Here is a 14,991-nt window from a genome sequence, read left to right on the forward strand (position 1 = left end):
GACTGTGAGCTGTCAGCTTGTCCTCGAACAGCGGCAGTGTTTAACACACCCAGACCAGCAGAAGTGGGTCAGAGACACACACAGTGGAGATACGGCTCATGGACCAGCGTGAGTAACAACAAAAATAAATTGCTGGAGACGGGCTTATTGAAAACGCAAACTGACTCTCTGCCAGCAGGAGGCGCTTTGAGAGCGGTAGAATAGCTGTTCCTCCAGTAACGGCTGTAATCGAAGCAGCGCTGCACTCAAGAATGCTACTTTATCAAATAAAACAAAACTTTTCTGAAGACAGTCGGTTCCCTTCAGAGATACATTCTTATTAAACACCCTTGACACGTTTTGATTTTGAATAGAGTGTAGTGCCAACAAAGTCAAACGCCACAAATAAATCAATGTATGGGAAACACTGGTAATTTATATCGAAATATTGGAAATGTGTTTAATAATTGATATTACCGTTATTTAAAAAAATTATATATTGTGATATATATTGATAGTGAATTACTGTCCAGACCTAATTGTGAGTGCACACAAATAAATGTAGAGTCTTTACAGATTCGAAAGATGTATTACTCTTATCTGTATGACCAAAAAGGACGGAGTATTTTAAGTGCAGGTGAGCGCACTGGCGCCTCCGTCTGTCCACTATTAGGGGGCCGGCCTAGTTGATAGGACCTCCAGCTGTATTTATGTGTTGTGTGTGTGTGTTTCAGTGCTCTGTGTCGTGCGGCGAGGGCTGGCGGGAGCGCTACGTCAGCTGTAGAGACACTCGCCTCCATCGCGTCGCGGAAAGAGGTCGTCCTGTGCTTCATCTATCCTCGTTTCCTCCAGACTCCTCCGTGTGTTTCAGTCACCTGCGGTCAGTGTGAGGGAAGGAGAGTGGACACCAGTGAGGTCAAACCTGCTTAACATGCGTTACTGTAGTTGAAAGAGACTGTGTCATTAAACTAGATGCTTGTATTTATTTAGCTGCTATCAAACATGTGAAAAAACAGTGTTATTTTATTCATATTTTGTATTTTCGTATTTAAATGTTAGTTTTAGTATCATTTTAGTTTTAAAATATTTTTCTTTATTTCTATTTAGCTTTAATTTATTTTTCTTTAATTTTTAGTCATTTTAGTACCTCAACTTAAAATAACTTTATTTCAGTTAGTCGTTGATGCAAAACGTTTTTTTTTGTTAAGTTTTTTTTATCAAATGTTTTATTTTATTTTATTTTATTTTATTTTTTGTTTTTATTTTTTATTTTATTTATTTTTTTTAGTTTTTATTTTTTTTATTTTATTTTTTTATTTTTTTTTTTTTTTTAGTTTTTTTTTTTTTTTTGTATGTTTTTTTTTAAATTTTTATTTTTATTGAATTTATTTTTCTTTAATTTTTAGCCATTTTAGTACCTCAAATTAAACTAACTTTATTTCAGTTAGTTGCCAAAGCCAAAGGTTTTTTTAAGTTTTTTTTTTTTTAGTGTTTCTGTAGTACAGTGTTTCGTTAATTTATTTTAATTGTAATAGTTTTGTAAACTAGTTTTCGTTTAGTTAGTTGCCCAAGGCAAAATCAAAATTTTCATCTAATATTTTTTATTTTATTTGTTTATTTTTTCATATTATTTTAGTTTAGTTTAGTTTAGTTTTGTGTTATATATTTTTCATCAAATTTATTTTTCACTGTGATGTTTCTGACAATAAGGAGCTACTAGATTATTAAAACTTAATTTGTATTATCAGTAAATACCAAAAAAACAAGATAACAACAGTACTGTGAAACAATTACACTCACTATAATCCTCTCTTCAAAAAGCTTTAAAATTACCCCACATTATAGAACACATTTTTATTTATTTGCTTTCTCCTGTATTCCCCCACTTGTTTCTGTAATGCTGTATATTTGTTGAAATTTAAGATTTGTGATATATTTATGGTAATGTTTTGGTTTATTTTTGGGTGGAATATTTCTAAACCAGGTTGCCAAAATGATACAATGAGCACTTCTGGGGAAGAACTTGATCAAAAATACAGAAAAAAACAGTAATATTGTGAAATATTATTACAACTTAAAATAATAGTTTTCTATTTGAATATATTTTAAAAAAATAATTGTATTCCCTGTGATGCAAAGCTGAATTTTTCAGCATCATTACTACCAGCCTTCAGTGTCACATGTAACATCCAGTCTATCACATGATCATTTTAGAAATCATTCTAATATTCTGAATTATTATGAAGTGTTGGAAACAGTTCTGCTGTCTAATATATTTGATGAATAAAAGGTTCAAAAGAACTGCATTTATTCAAATAAAAAAAAAATTCTAACCCCCCCCCCCCAATATATATTCTAATAATATATTTTTCTTTACTATCCCTTTTTATCAATTTAAAACACATCCTTGCTGACATAAAAGTATTGATTTTATTTAAACAAAAGAAAGAATAAAAAATTACTGACCCCAAATTACTGACCAGTAGTGTTTTTTTGTTATTACAAAATATTTATATTTTAAAAACATAGCTTCTTTTTTTTTTTTTTACTTTTTATTCATCAAAGTATCCTAAAAAAGTATCACGGGACATGTTCTGAAAAATATTAAGCAGCAGAACTGTTTTTCCAACTTTGATAATGAATCATCATATTAGAATGATTTCTAAAGGATCATGTGATAATGATCCTAAAAATTCAGCTTTGCATCACAGAAAATAAATGATAATTTAAAGTGTAATAAATTTAAAAACCATTATTTTTAAATTGTAATAATATATCACAATATTACCTTTTTTTTTCTGTATTTTTGATCAAATAAATGCAGGCTTGATGAGCAGAAGAAACTTCTTTCAAAAACATTCAAAATAGTAATGTTTCCAAACTTTTGACCTGTACTGTATATATATCACACAAATATTAGGCAAAATTTTCATCTGAAATTGAAACCTATATTGACTAACTAAAGAAAGTTATTGCAGTGCATTTTTGTGGCTAGGTTTTGCTCATTTTGAGGTGTGCTGCCTGAAGAGGTGGTCTGGGTAGGCAGGGTGTCTGTTGGTGTGGTGTGTGTTGATTGTGGCGTGTGTTGTTTTGGTCCAGTGCTCGGGTGTCGTGTGGTGGTGGGTCCGCTCCACGCGGCGGGTCGTGTGCATGAACTACCATCATCAGCTGGACGAGTCGTTCTGTGACCCAGACGAGCGTCCCAGTGCTGAGCAGGAGTGTGCGGCCGCCCCCTGCCAATCCTCCTACCACTGGCCCAACAACCACCCCACTTCCCCTACGACCCCGCAGCCACAGCTGGAACGTCCCGTCTGCAGACAACCAGTGGAGGACAGGGCCCTGGGGAGCCGTGAGTGACACCCTCACTTACTCTGCTTCATCTTAACTAAATATATATCATATATTACAATCTATATACAAAAAATTATATTTAAATTATGCATAAAATATATCTGAAATTTATAGTTGAGTAAAAATGTATTTGACTTATGTATATATAATAGTGTATTTTTATTAAAATAATTATTGTTAAATGTATTAATATTATTAATTTATAAGTGTGTGTGTGTGTGTGTGCGCGTAGCAATTTATTAAATGAATAAAATTGCATGCAATTAAAATGTATTAAAATTTATACATATATATATATATATATATATATATATATTATATATATATATTATATATATATATATATATACATTTTATAAGTTTGCATGTTTAAAAACACTAATATTTTAATAATATTGTGAAATTCAATTTTCAGCAAATCTAAAATTTAATATTTGTTTTTTCACACAGTACATTAAAATTTTTGCTTTAAAATTGTAGCATTTAAAAATGATTGCTTTTAGTTTGTAGTGTTTTATTTTCAATTATTTAGTCAAAAAAGTATAGATTTTTAATATACAAAATAATTTTAATATTTACATTTGTTGTTTATTATAGAAAAATATTCTTGTTATTATTATTATTATTATTATTAGTAGTAGTAGTAGTATTTTAATTATTATTAAAATAGAATTATATAAATATATTCATTTATACATTTTAAATGTTTTTATATGCAAATAATTTATTTATCAGATATTGGCCATAACATAACTGTTTATTGTATCAGCCAGAATTTTAATATCAGTGCAACCCTAAAATCATGACATGACTAAAATATCTAATTAAGATCAAATCTATATATTATGATGGCATTTTATTACTACATTGACTGATTGAGCGCATGATGATTATTAATGTCCGCTGAGCTTGTTCTCCGTCTCACATGTGTTTTGCGAGCAGTACATGCGTGTGTGGATCCTCTTACACAATCACAGTCTGTTTGCTTTAGTCAAACGTTTCATATTTCATGCTCTCTGTCATCTGACTGCAATTTCCTTCATTAGCACATGTGCCCATTAGCTTTGATCTGTTGCTACGAGCACTGATGCATGCTGGGATTGGATGAGTTCCAGAGTGTGTGAGGCTTTCATACTGGACTTTATTAGTGTGGTTTGTGGATTATATGAAGATAATGCCATGTAATACAGGCTGTAAAGAGATGTATTTTGCCGGAGGAACACAAACTCTTATAGAAAGTCATGTGACGTCAACCTCCTGCTGATATACATGTGAGAAAATGAGTCCTTTAACGGCTCTGAACGATAATGACTCAACAGATACAGATGCATTACAATATATTACTCAATCACTGATGCAACGTGTTTTTCATGTTACAGTACTGAGAATTAGAGGTGAAATGTGTTGAATTGGGGTTGAAATAATCTCATAATGAAAAAAAAATAACCCAAACTAAATACATAAAAATATCTTAAAAATGCATAGTTTTTAGAAAGGCAATGAAACTTTGCAAATTTGTTAATATGTTTTGAATATTTGTATTTACGTCCTATTTTTTTTTTTGATTTTTTTGAATTTTTTTTTTTAAGAGATATAACACGTTTCGTGTTCGGGTCATTTTTGACCCGGGTATGTATGGAACACCATTAGGTGTCAAAATACTTATCTATGAAGTTATATTAGTGTCTAAAAACCTAATTAGCCTTTTTCACATATCTCAGACTGATTTTTGTTGATAAATATAAATTTGTACATCTATTGATGAACCACTGCAGCACTTTATTTATCTGAAAGTGAAAGTTTATACAAGTAAAATTAATTTATTTTGTTTGAATACTTTTTCAGAGTAATATATAAGTTGTGTTTTGTTAGAAATAAACATGTAGGTTTTTGAGCAAGCATGAGTTATAAATTCAAAGGAATTTAATTAAATTCCATTAAGTCGAATGGGATTAATATGTGTAATTCTCAGATTATATGTTTTTATAAATTTCATACAATAATATATTCAAATACAATTTCTCGTCAATATTGTAAAAAAATATATAGTTATTTTGCATCATAGTTTTTTTTTTCACATTCACTCATTAATGAGAAATTGCTGATCAGATACAATATATTGGGAAAATATTAAGTTATGACTTTTTTATCAAATAAAAATAATTTTTATGCATAATGTGGCTTCATTTTCTTAATGCAATGTATAGGATTGAATACATTTTATTAATCACCAAAGTAAAATTCACATACCTTCAACATTTCTCATATTATCACAGATTATTCTCTACAGTTTAGGAAATGGTAATAAAATATGACAAGAACTCAGAGTTAAACTGTGTCAGAACAAATTCATCTTGATATCATTTTGTTAACTTTTTTAGAAAGTTATGTAATGAATTATGTTGGATAGCTGTAAGCTGTTAAATTTAAGCCCACAATTAGATAAAACCAATTACCAATTAATGCTTCATTTTGTTCAGTCTGTGGTGTAAAAAGATCACATTAGCAATTAAAGAAAAACACTTCAGCAAAACATGCTCAGCTCAAAGTGTCTGAATCATTTTTGATCCAGTAGTCCACTGTATGAAGAATTTTTGGCTATAATATGTCACAGTTCACTTTATTTTACTGTCTTCACTTAAATAAATGAACTATAGTGTCCTGCACCCACTATTAAAAAAATATGTGTCCCTGGAGCACAAAAGCAGTCATAAGTTGCACAGATATATTTGTAGCAATAGACAACAATACATTGTATGGGTCACAATTATACATTTTTCTTTTATGACAAAAATCATTAGGATATTAAGTAAAGATCATGTTCCATGAAGATATTTAGCAAATTTCCTACTGAAAATATATCAAAACTTAATTTTTGATTAGTAATATGCATTGCTAAGAACTTCATTTTGGGTCCTTTAAAGATGATTTTTCAGTATTTTTAGATTTTTTTGCACCCTCAGATTCCAGATTTTCAAATAGTTGTATCTCAGACAAATATTGTCCTCCTCACACACTTTTTTTGCATGGAGAGATGATTTATTCAGCTCATTTAAAAAAAAAAAAAAAAAACCTTATGACTGGTTTAGTGGTCCAGGGTCACATTTCAATACTGATATCTGGTGTCAGAGTAAGTTTGGGTTTGTCTGTAGATTCTGATGTCTGGTGTTTGTGTTCAGTGCTCCAGCTCGTGTGAAGGCGGGATCCAGCGGCGGGTCGTGGTTTGTCAGGACGCAGACGGACGCAGCACCAATCACTGTGACGAGAGAGTCAAACCTGACGAATCCAAGAGCTGCGACTCCGGACCCTGTCCACACTGGAACCACGGCATCTGGGGACAGGTCAGACACACAACACCTGCGCATTCAGAGAGTGTTCAACAACACTACATTAACTTTACATTTAACATGATTTGAAGTTCATTAAAATTCTGTTAAAATATTGAAGAACAGAATGTCATTTTATAATTTAAATCATCGTAATATCCTTATAATATTATGTTTATTTTTAATAATTCTTAATCAGTTTACATGATAATATTTGTAATAATAAAATTATAATTTATTTTAATGAATTTAGTTTTATTCATTATTAAAATAATTTACTGCGAATAATTTAATATTCATTAACAAAATAATGTATACTTTTGAATTCCACAGTGTTTAACAAGTTAAGAGACACACTGATTATAAATATTAAATAATATGATTTTATTCAGTAATATTTAATTTTATTTTATTTATTCATTACCAAAACAAATCTCATTGTGGACTATTAATATTTCTGTTAACATTTATTATATTTAATATGTTTTAAATAAATATTTTACATAGTAATAATAATAATAACATATTTTAAATATTACTTTTGAAATTATTAAAATAATAGCATATTTTATAATCCACAATGTGTCAAGAGACTCATCAACTCAAGAGAAGAATTGATTATAAATATTACATTTCAGTAATTCAGTACCGAAACAAGTTTCAATAAGGACTATTAATAAAAATTATTATATTTGTTATCATATATTATATTATATTTATAAATTATATTTAATTAATAATAATATAATTATTTTGACAATATTTGAATAATAATGTATTTTAATTATTATTTGTATTAATTATTGCACTTTTTTTTTTTTATAATCCACAATGCTCAGTAAATCAACAGCAATACTGATTATAAATATTAAATATGATTAATTCATTACCAGAAATACTTTTTTTTCCCATTATTTTAAGTGGAACTAATAATAATAATAATTTGATTTTAAATAATATTTTTGTTGATCATTAATTAATACATTTTATTGTATTATTTTATTGTATTATACAATCCAAAACGTTCAACAAGAGAATTATTGATTGCAAATACAAAATATAATTCAATCAGCATTAAGAGTATCACTAAATATAGATAAATGAATTATGAAATGACAGATTAAGTCATTATTTATGTGTTCTATGTTCTTTGTGAGTATTTGAGTATTGCATCATTAGCTTAGCGACAGGACAAACTGTATTGGAGTCTCTTCTGCCTGGTTTATGAAGTACTGAAGGCTGAGTCTCTCTTTCTCTCTGTCCTGTAGTGCTCACGCTCATGCGGCGGCGGTCAGCACACGCGTCTGGTGGTCTGTCAGCGTCCCAACGGTCAGAGGTTAAACGAGCACAGCTGCGACGTTCTGGACAAACCGGCCGATGTGGAGCAGTGTAACGGCCAGCCCTGCGCCGCCGCCGCCGCTTCATGGCACAGACGAGCGTGGAAGCCGGTACGATAGATAGCAGCTGTCTGTGTGTCTGTCTGTCTGTCCATCAGACGCCCAAACAGGGTTCAGCTCAGTTCGAAGCATACTCCCAGACCTCGCTCAGACTAATCTACATTTTTATGTAACCCAATTTTAAAAATCTCGACCAGTCTTAAAAGAACAAAATTAGATGACTAACTTTTAAGACTAGTCTAAACCTTTTATGCCACTGGCCCCAGCTGCTCACCGTATTGTTCAGAATCAAAGTCAAAATGATGCTCCTCCTCAGTATTTTGTCTTGTTTTCCAAAACAAATATCTAAATATTCTTAAAATCAACAAGCATTTGCACGAAACGCAAAATGACTTATTTTGCGAGTTATGAGTTATTAAGTCTTGTTTTCTAAAAAAAAAAAAAAAAAATTCATAATGATTTTTTTTTTTAATTTTGTGGTGTATAAATAAATATACACATTTAAATAAACATGAAAAATTGTGCCCAAAAACACATTTTTTTTAATATTCTTCTGAACCAATTTGCTTTAAAAAAAAATAAATAAATTACATTTAAAAATTAAAACGAATTACTTTCCTGAATCCATTGTTAGATGTTTGTTCTTGTTTTAAGTGACAATTCACTTAATTTTGGTGCATTCTGCAGAAAGCAAGTGTAAATATCTCAAGTCATTTTGGTTCTCCAGTAAATGCATCTTGATTTAAGAATATTTTGTACTGGAAAACAAGAAAAAACTAAGAGACATTTTTTTGCAGTGAATCTTCGGGCCACCTAAGCAGACTAAAAACAGTGATTAAAAACATGTTTGCACGCTCTATGAATTAGAGGAAGCGTGTCTGAAAAACAAAGAAATAAATGGTGCAATTTTATTTGTACTCATTTGAGCTGTAATCTAAAAACACAAGTGTATATTTGTGTATAAGAGTTTAATATTTTAATTATTATTATGATGACAATTACCCAGCAGCCACTTATTGTATATTATATTTGTATCTTTGTACAGAATGAGTATCTTTAAAATCATCAATTCGTCTTATATTATTTAATATTTCAAACTGGTGCTCGTGACGTTGACTTGTACAGAGGAAAATATTTTTTGTTAGTATTTTGTTTTTATTTTGATCGCAATGTGAAATGAGTTTTTTAGAAGATCTGCAGTTTTCAACAGAAATCGTGGCTGCAGGATATTAACATATCTAAGTATAAATAACCACACTTTAGTTAGTTTGACAAGTGATTGCGATACTTGGACGTGGACTGAAACACTCAAGGAAAACTTGATAAATGACAAAGGAGAGAAATACCTCATCGTTCAGTCTTTGTCTCGAAATGCACTCGCAAAATGTAATAAAGCAGAAATGTAATAAAATCAAATGGCCAAACATTTCAGCCTCGTCAAACCCTCATAATGCATTCAACATCTGCGTACAGATTTATTATTATTTCATAAAACTGAATATTTTTCAACTAAAACCATTTTGTGTTTGAGCAGTGACTTCTCATTAATGAGTAAAAACATTTAATTTTGTTATTAATTGTACTCCTGTTATTAAACAAATCGAGAAATTCTTTAAAAAAACCATTTTGTGTTTGAGCAGTGAATTATAATTTATGATGACATTTTTTTTATTTTTTATTTTTTTAATGTATTTTTGTTTGTGATTTATCAGAAGAAATGAAATTTTAGAATTATATTAACAGTATTAACTGAATTGAAGTCAATGGAATTTAAATCCTTTTGATTAATAACTCATGATTTCTCAAAAACAGCCCACATTTATGAAACCTTCATATTTTATTTCTAACAAAACAGCCTAAAAATTACTCAGATTTTTTTTTTAAATGAGATACATTTATTTTAATTGCATAAACTTTCACTTCCAGATTAAATTTTTCACACTGCAGTGTTTTATCAATAGACGTACATACTCATGTTTATCAACAAAACTCAGTCCCAAAAGTATGTGAGATATGGAGAAAAGGTGAAATATATTTTATAAAAGTTCTTAGACACTAATTTAATTTCATTGGTAAGTATTTTTGACACCTAGTGGTGCTCCATAAATACCCGGGTCAAAAATGACCCGAACACGAAAAATATTATATCTATTAAAAAATAACTGTAAAAAATCAGAAAAAAACTAAATGATGTGTATTTTAAGGGTCTTAACACAAATGCAAAGTTTCATTCCCTTACTAAAAAAGTTTTTACGTGCCAAAATGCATTATGAGGGTTACTGCGTTTGTACTGTTCGTCATCGGGTATCAACACTGAGATTTCGTGCTAATTAGGATTGAATCACTAATTACTATCTACTTCATTGTTTGTCTAATGTAGCGCTGAGTTTTAACGTATAATAACAATATTTTTGTATCATCGTTACTCAGAATTTGACTTCATGCGTCATCATCGTTAAGGTTGCAGTCAGTTTCTGCAAACTAAACCATGAGAGCATTTTAGCTCTTATTTTTTCAACTTCCATAATAAAACCACAACCTATCGACATGTTCAGACGGTGATTGATTGACGTGGGAAATTTTATATATTTTTATACAGAGAAAAAAAGAGAGAGAAAAGAACTGCTTAATTTAATTTTCGGGTTCCGGTAGTTAAACCTCGTTCGCAGTGAATTAATTGCCATCTGAATGAGTTTTATCACGGTGCCATACGAATACATCACATTATTCTTTATTTTAAGTAATATTTCTTAAGTTTCAGAACACAAATACCTCTTTTGTCTGCTCGCTAGCCATTTCTAATAGTTTTTTAGGATTGTTTTTTTTTTTTTTTTTTTGCAGGAGGTTATTTGGTGCAGCTTTTATGTTCAAATGTCTTGTTTGATTGTGTTTTGAATCATAAAGTAACTGTACATGTGTCTCAATCTTCATTATGAAGCGATTCATTTCTCTTCTGATCCGCTGGTTTCTCATCTTTGTTTCAGTTCATTTTGTTCTGGCTTCTTTCTCTCTGTTCTCTCATGGCTGTCCTCATCGCTAATGATGATGTATGATTTTGTTTTTCTCATAAATATGTTCAACTGAACGTCCCACTCAGTTTGTTCCAGAACTATCTCACACTGTAAAAATGATTAAAATACATAAAGGTTGTGAATGCTTGTGTTGTTTTCTCAGTCTGTTGGGCTTTTAGCCACATCTGAAGGGGCTTCTATGTTCATTGAGTTTTTATCGACATATATACAATGTATATGAGGAAAAAAGGGGAAGGTTTTTTATTTTAGCTGCTGTAATTCTTAATTAATGTTATATTTACCATTTTAAATCATATATCATCAAAATGCTGTTTAACAGTTTTAGTGATGCATTTTAGCTATGCATCAATCATGTAACAATATTTCACATTTTAATATATAAAATATATATTTGTGCAAGCTCAAAGACATAATTAAAATCAAACTCAATAAAGCTGCATAAAATTATAAAATAAGTATCATTATGGAGTTTTAGAAGGAGTATTTTAGTAGATCTGCATCAATGTAAAGTAATGTTTCATGTTTTAATATTTAATTCAAGCTTAATGACATAATTTAAATCAAGTCCCTCAATTAATAAGCTCAATAAAGCTGCATAAAATATCAAAATAATTATCAAAATGCTGTTTAAAACCATTTTAGATGGAGTATTTTAATATATATGCATTGGTCATGTAATATTATGCAAGATTTCACACACACACACACACACACACACACACACACACACACACACACACACACACATATGTATGTATGTACGGTATGTGATATATGATGTGAGATGTAATTCAAATCAAGCCACTGTGATCCTTCTACCTAATTTTATTTTGGCAGGATCATGCATTAAGAAAAGTTATGGAAACTCTTAAAGGTAATTATTCATAAACATGTTTATGTGAGATACGCGTTTAGTTTCACAGCTTATAGAAATAAAATCCAACTTAATTTTAGACACATTCTGCTGTTTCATCTTGAATTTATTCATTTGCGTCCAGAGACATCAGTGTGCTTCATGAAATCCTGCTAAGTGCCAGAAAAAAGCGTTTTACGGTGTTTTCTTGAAGGTTTATATAGTGAACTCCCCAGAGCTGCAGCTGGGAATCATTTGGCTAATGGCTCGGCTGTAATGCGTTTGGCTTTTACAGCAACATTGGCTGATATTAATCAGAGCTGGCCAGAGTCCTTCGTCTGAGAGTTAAAGCAGTGTTTATAGAGCAGAAAAACCCAAGTACAGCCTCGTAATCATCTCGGGTTTCAGATGGCACTTAAAAGCCTCAAAATGCATGACTGTGTTGCGTTAAGCGTTTGAGTCCAGCAAAAGGCACACTTTCAAATCAAATCAAATGTGTGGTTTAATGTTAAATGTTGATACAGAAATGTAATTAAAGCACAGCATGGTTTGTAATGTTGTGATTGGATTATAAACCAGTGCTGCATTTCTTTAAGACAGACAGCATTTGATTTCTGTTCTCTGTATTTTTGTTTATAACATCCTTAATTGTGTTTCATTGCAAATTCGCTCTAAATAACAGAAATAAAACATCCATTGATTCCACTGAACATCACAACAACATGCAAATCCATTGATTTCAATCAGAAGAGTTTCTTTAAAATATTGTTTCATGGTGATACAATTTAGTCATTTTTCTGTTTTTGGTCTCTAACTTTCATTAATGTTTTTTTTTTTAAATAAATTTTTTTTAAACAGATTTTTCATTCTATCAAATATCAAACTTAAAGAGCTAATATAATTGCTAGATATAGTGATATAATTGCTGTTTTATGTTTTTGTAAGAAATTATTGTTATTGCATGAAATTTTTAAGAGAATAAAGATTAAGAAAATAAAACATACTTTTTATTACTAAAAAGTAATAAAATATTTAGTATTATAATCCTTTAGAAATAAAATTTTAGATGTTATAAAATGTAACCATTAATAAAATGTGAGATGTAATAATCCAATAATAAAATATTGCATTAGTAATAGAATATTTGGAAATTTTAGACAAAATTTAATAAATACATTTTTAGACAAAATATTTTTTTATAAGTAATACAGAATTTAGTAATATATGTTTAACTCTAAGTTTGACACAGAAATAGCCTTTGCTGCTGATGTGGTGTTAAATAACAAACAAATATATGACTATTGCTATCGTAGTATCGTTGAGATACTGTTATAGTTTTTATTCATATTCTGAAATATTATATTGCTATCGTAGTTTCTTTTTCAATTAAATTCTAGTTAGTTTCAGTCATTTTGTTGTGTGTTTTTGTAATTTTTAGTAGTTTTTGTTTTATATATTATTATCATTATGAATTTCAATTTTAGTTTTAGTTATATTTTAGTTATATTTTAGCTGAAATGAAACGTTTTTTATTGTACTTTATTTCAGTTTTATATTTTATTTTAACATTTTCTTTATTGTTGTTGTTTTAGTGGTTTTGGTTTCAGTTTTAGTTAACTATAATAACCTTAAATGACTGATTGTGCTTTATAAACTCATTTCCAGCACTGGCTCTGATCTACACTAAACACCCTTAAACACCTGTTTCAGTTTTCTGATTATTGCTAATATTCTCTCTGAGACGGGGGCCGCAAATGATTATTCCATCATTTGGGTTTGTTTGTGGTTCGTCCCTCATAAATCATCATGTCAGCGCTCGCTTATAATGCAGCCGTTCTCTGAATTTACCCAGAAACCCCTCGCTCTGAAAGGGTTAGTCTCCGCAGGAAGTCATGTAACTAGAGATGTTTGGCATTTTGATGTTTGTATGTGAGATTTATATTAGTGCGTTTTATTATGGTTATGGTTATAATTTCATCGCAAAACTAGCTGTATTTATGTGTTGATAAGTACCAGTAATGTTATTTATTCTCTACATTGGTGATTGATTGCAGTATTATGATGTAGTTTATTGGTATTGTTTAAACATGGTAACTTACCTCATGAAATAAATTAATTGTGTCTACATTTTATTTAAGAAGAATGCTAGCAACTAAGAGAAAGCAATATTTATCTTAACCCATTTTACTAAACTGCCTATATTATGAGAGATTTTGAGTAGAAACACTTACCAGAAAGCGCGCCTGGTTTTTGTTGCGTCTTGATGAGGATCCAGCGTTGCCAACTTATAATCAACTCAACATTATTTTTCCAGTAAAAACAGATTTAAACTATCATAAGCTTCAGCCAAAAGCCTAATGCAGTCGGTTTATTCTCCTGAATACTAATTTAAACCCATGTGTTTTAATGTTGGACTGACTGGGGAAAGTTAGTACAGAAACATATTCATGTTCTTATGCAGTTCATCTTTAATTTATGGCAATTAGGCTGTAATTAAAGCAGGGCATGGCCTTGAATCTGTCTGATGTTGTTATTTCATTAGAAGCTAGTGCTGATTTGTGATTATAACATGACGGAGCACCTGAACATTATGAAGTGATTATAATCTGATAGGCTGTAATGAAGGACTAATCTGACTCTGATTTCACGCAGGTTTTTTGTTGCTGTGCAAGTGTCAGAAAACAAAAAGTTTTTTTTTTAAGGTTAGCATTAATTACACTCAGTTATTATTAAAAAGCAATAAAAAAAGGTTACTTTAAAATAAAATATTTCTAAACTAAAAGTGAAATAAAAATGTATAAAACTATATAGACACAATTAATAATAATAATAATAATAATAATAAGAATAAGAATAATAATAAAAAGCACAAAGCACAATAAAAATTTGTAGCTAAAATTACAAAAACAGAAAACAACAGAAATAAATTTAATATGTAACTTTATTCATCAATGTCAAATGACAATAAGTTTTGATTACTCTTTGTAGTATTAAATTTTTTTTATATTTATATAAAATCTAAATTGCATATATTGTCTGTCTGTCAGTCTATA

The 14,991-nt window shown here is 29.9% G+C and overlaps 1 protein-coding gene and 1 pseudogene across 1 annotated transcript in view; one reads left to right on the plus strand and one right to left on the minus strand.

The window, feature by feature from the left end:
• Positions 1 to 14,991, minus strand: part of myo9ab (myosin IXAb) — a 709,890-nt gene that overhangs the window by 152,383 nt on the left and 542,516 nt on the right.
• Positions 3,130 to 8,492, plus strand: LOC109066687 (annotated as a pseudogene).

The sequence above is a fragment of the Cyprinus carpio genome, chromosome B25 (genome assembly GCF_018340385.1).
Source record: "Cyprinus carpio isolate SPL01 chromosome B25, ASM1834038v1, whole genome shotgun sequence".
In the NCBI taxonomy this organism is placed as follows: Eukaryota; Metazoa; Chordata; class Actinopteri; order Cypriniformes; family Cyprinidae; genus Cyprinus; species Cyprinus carpio.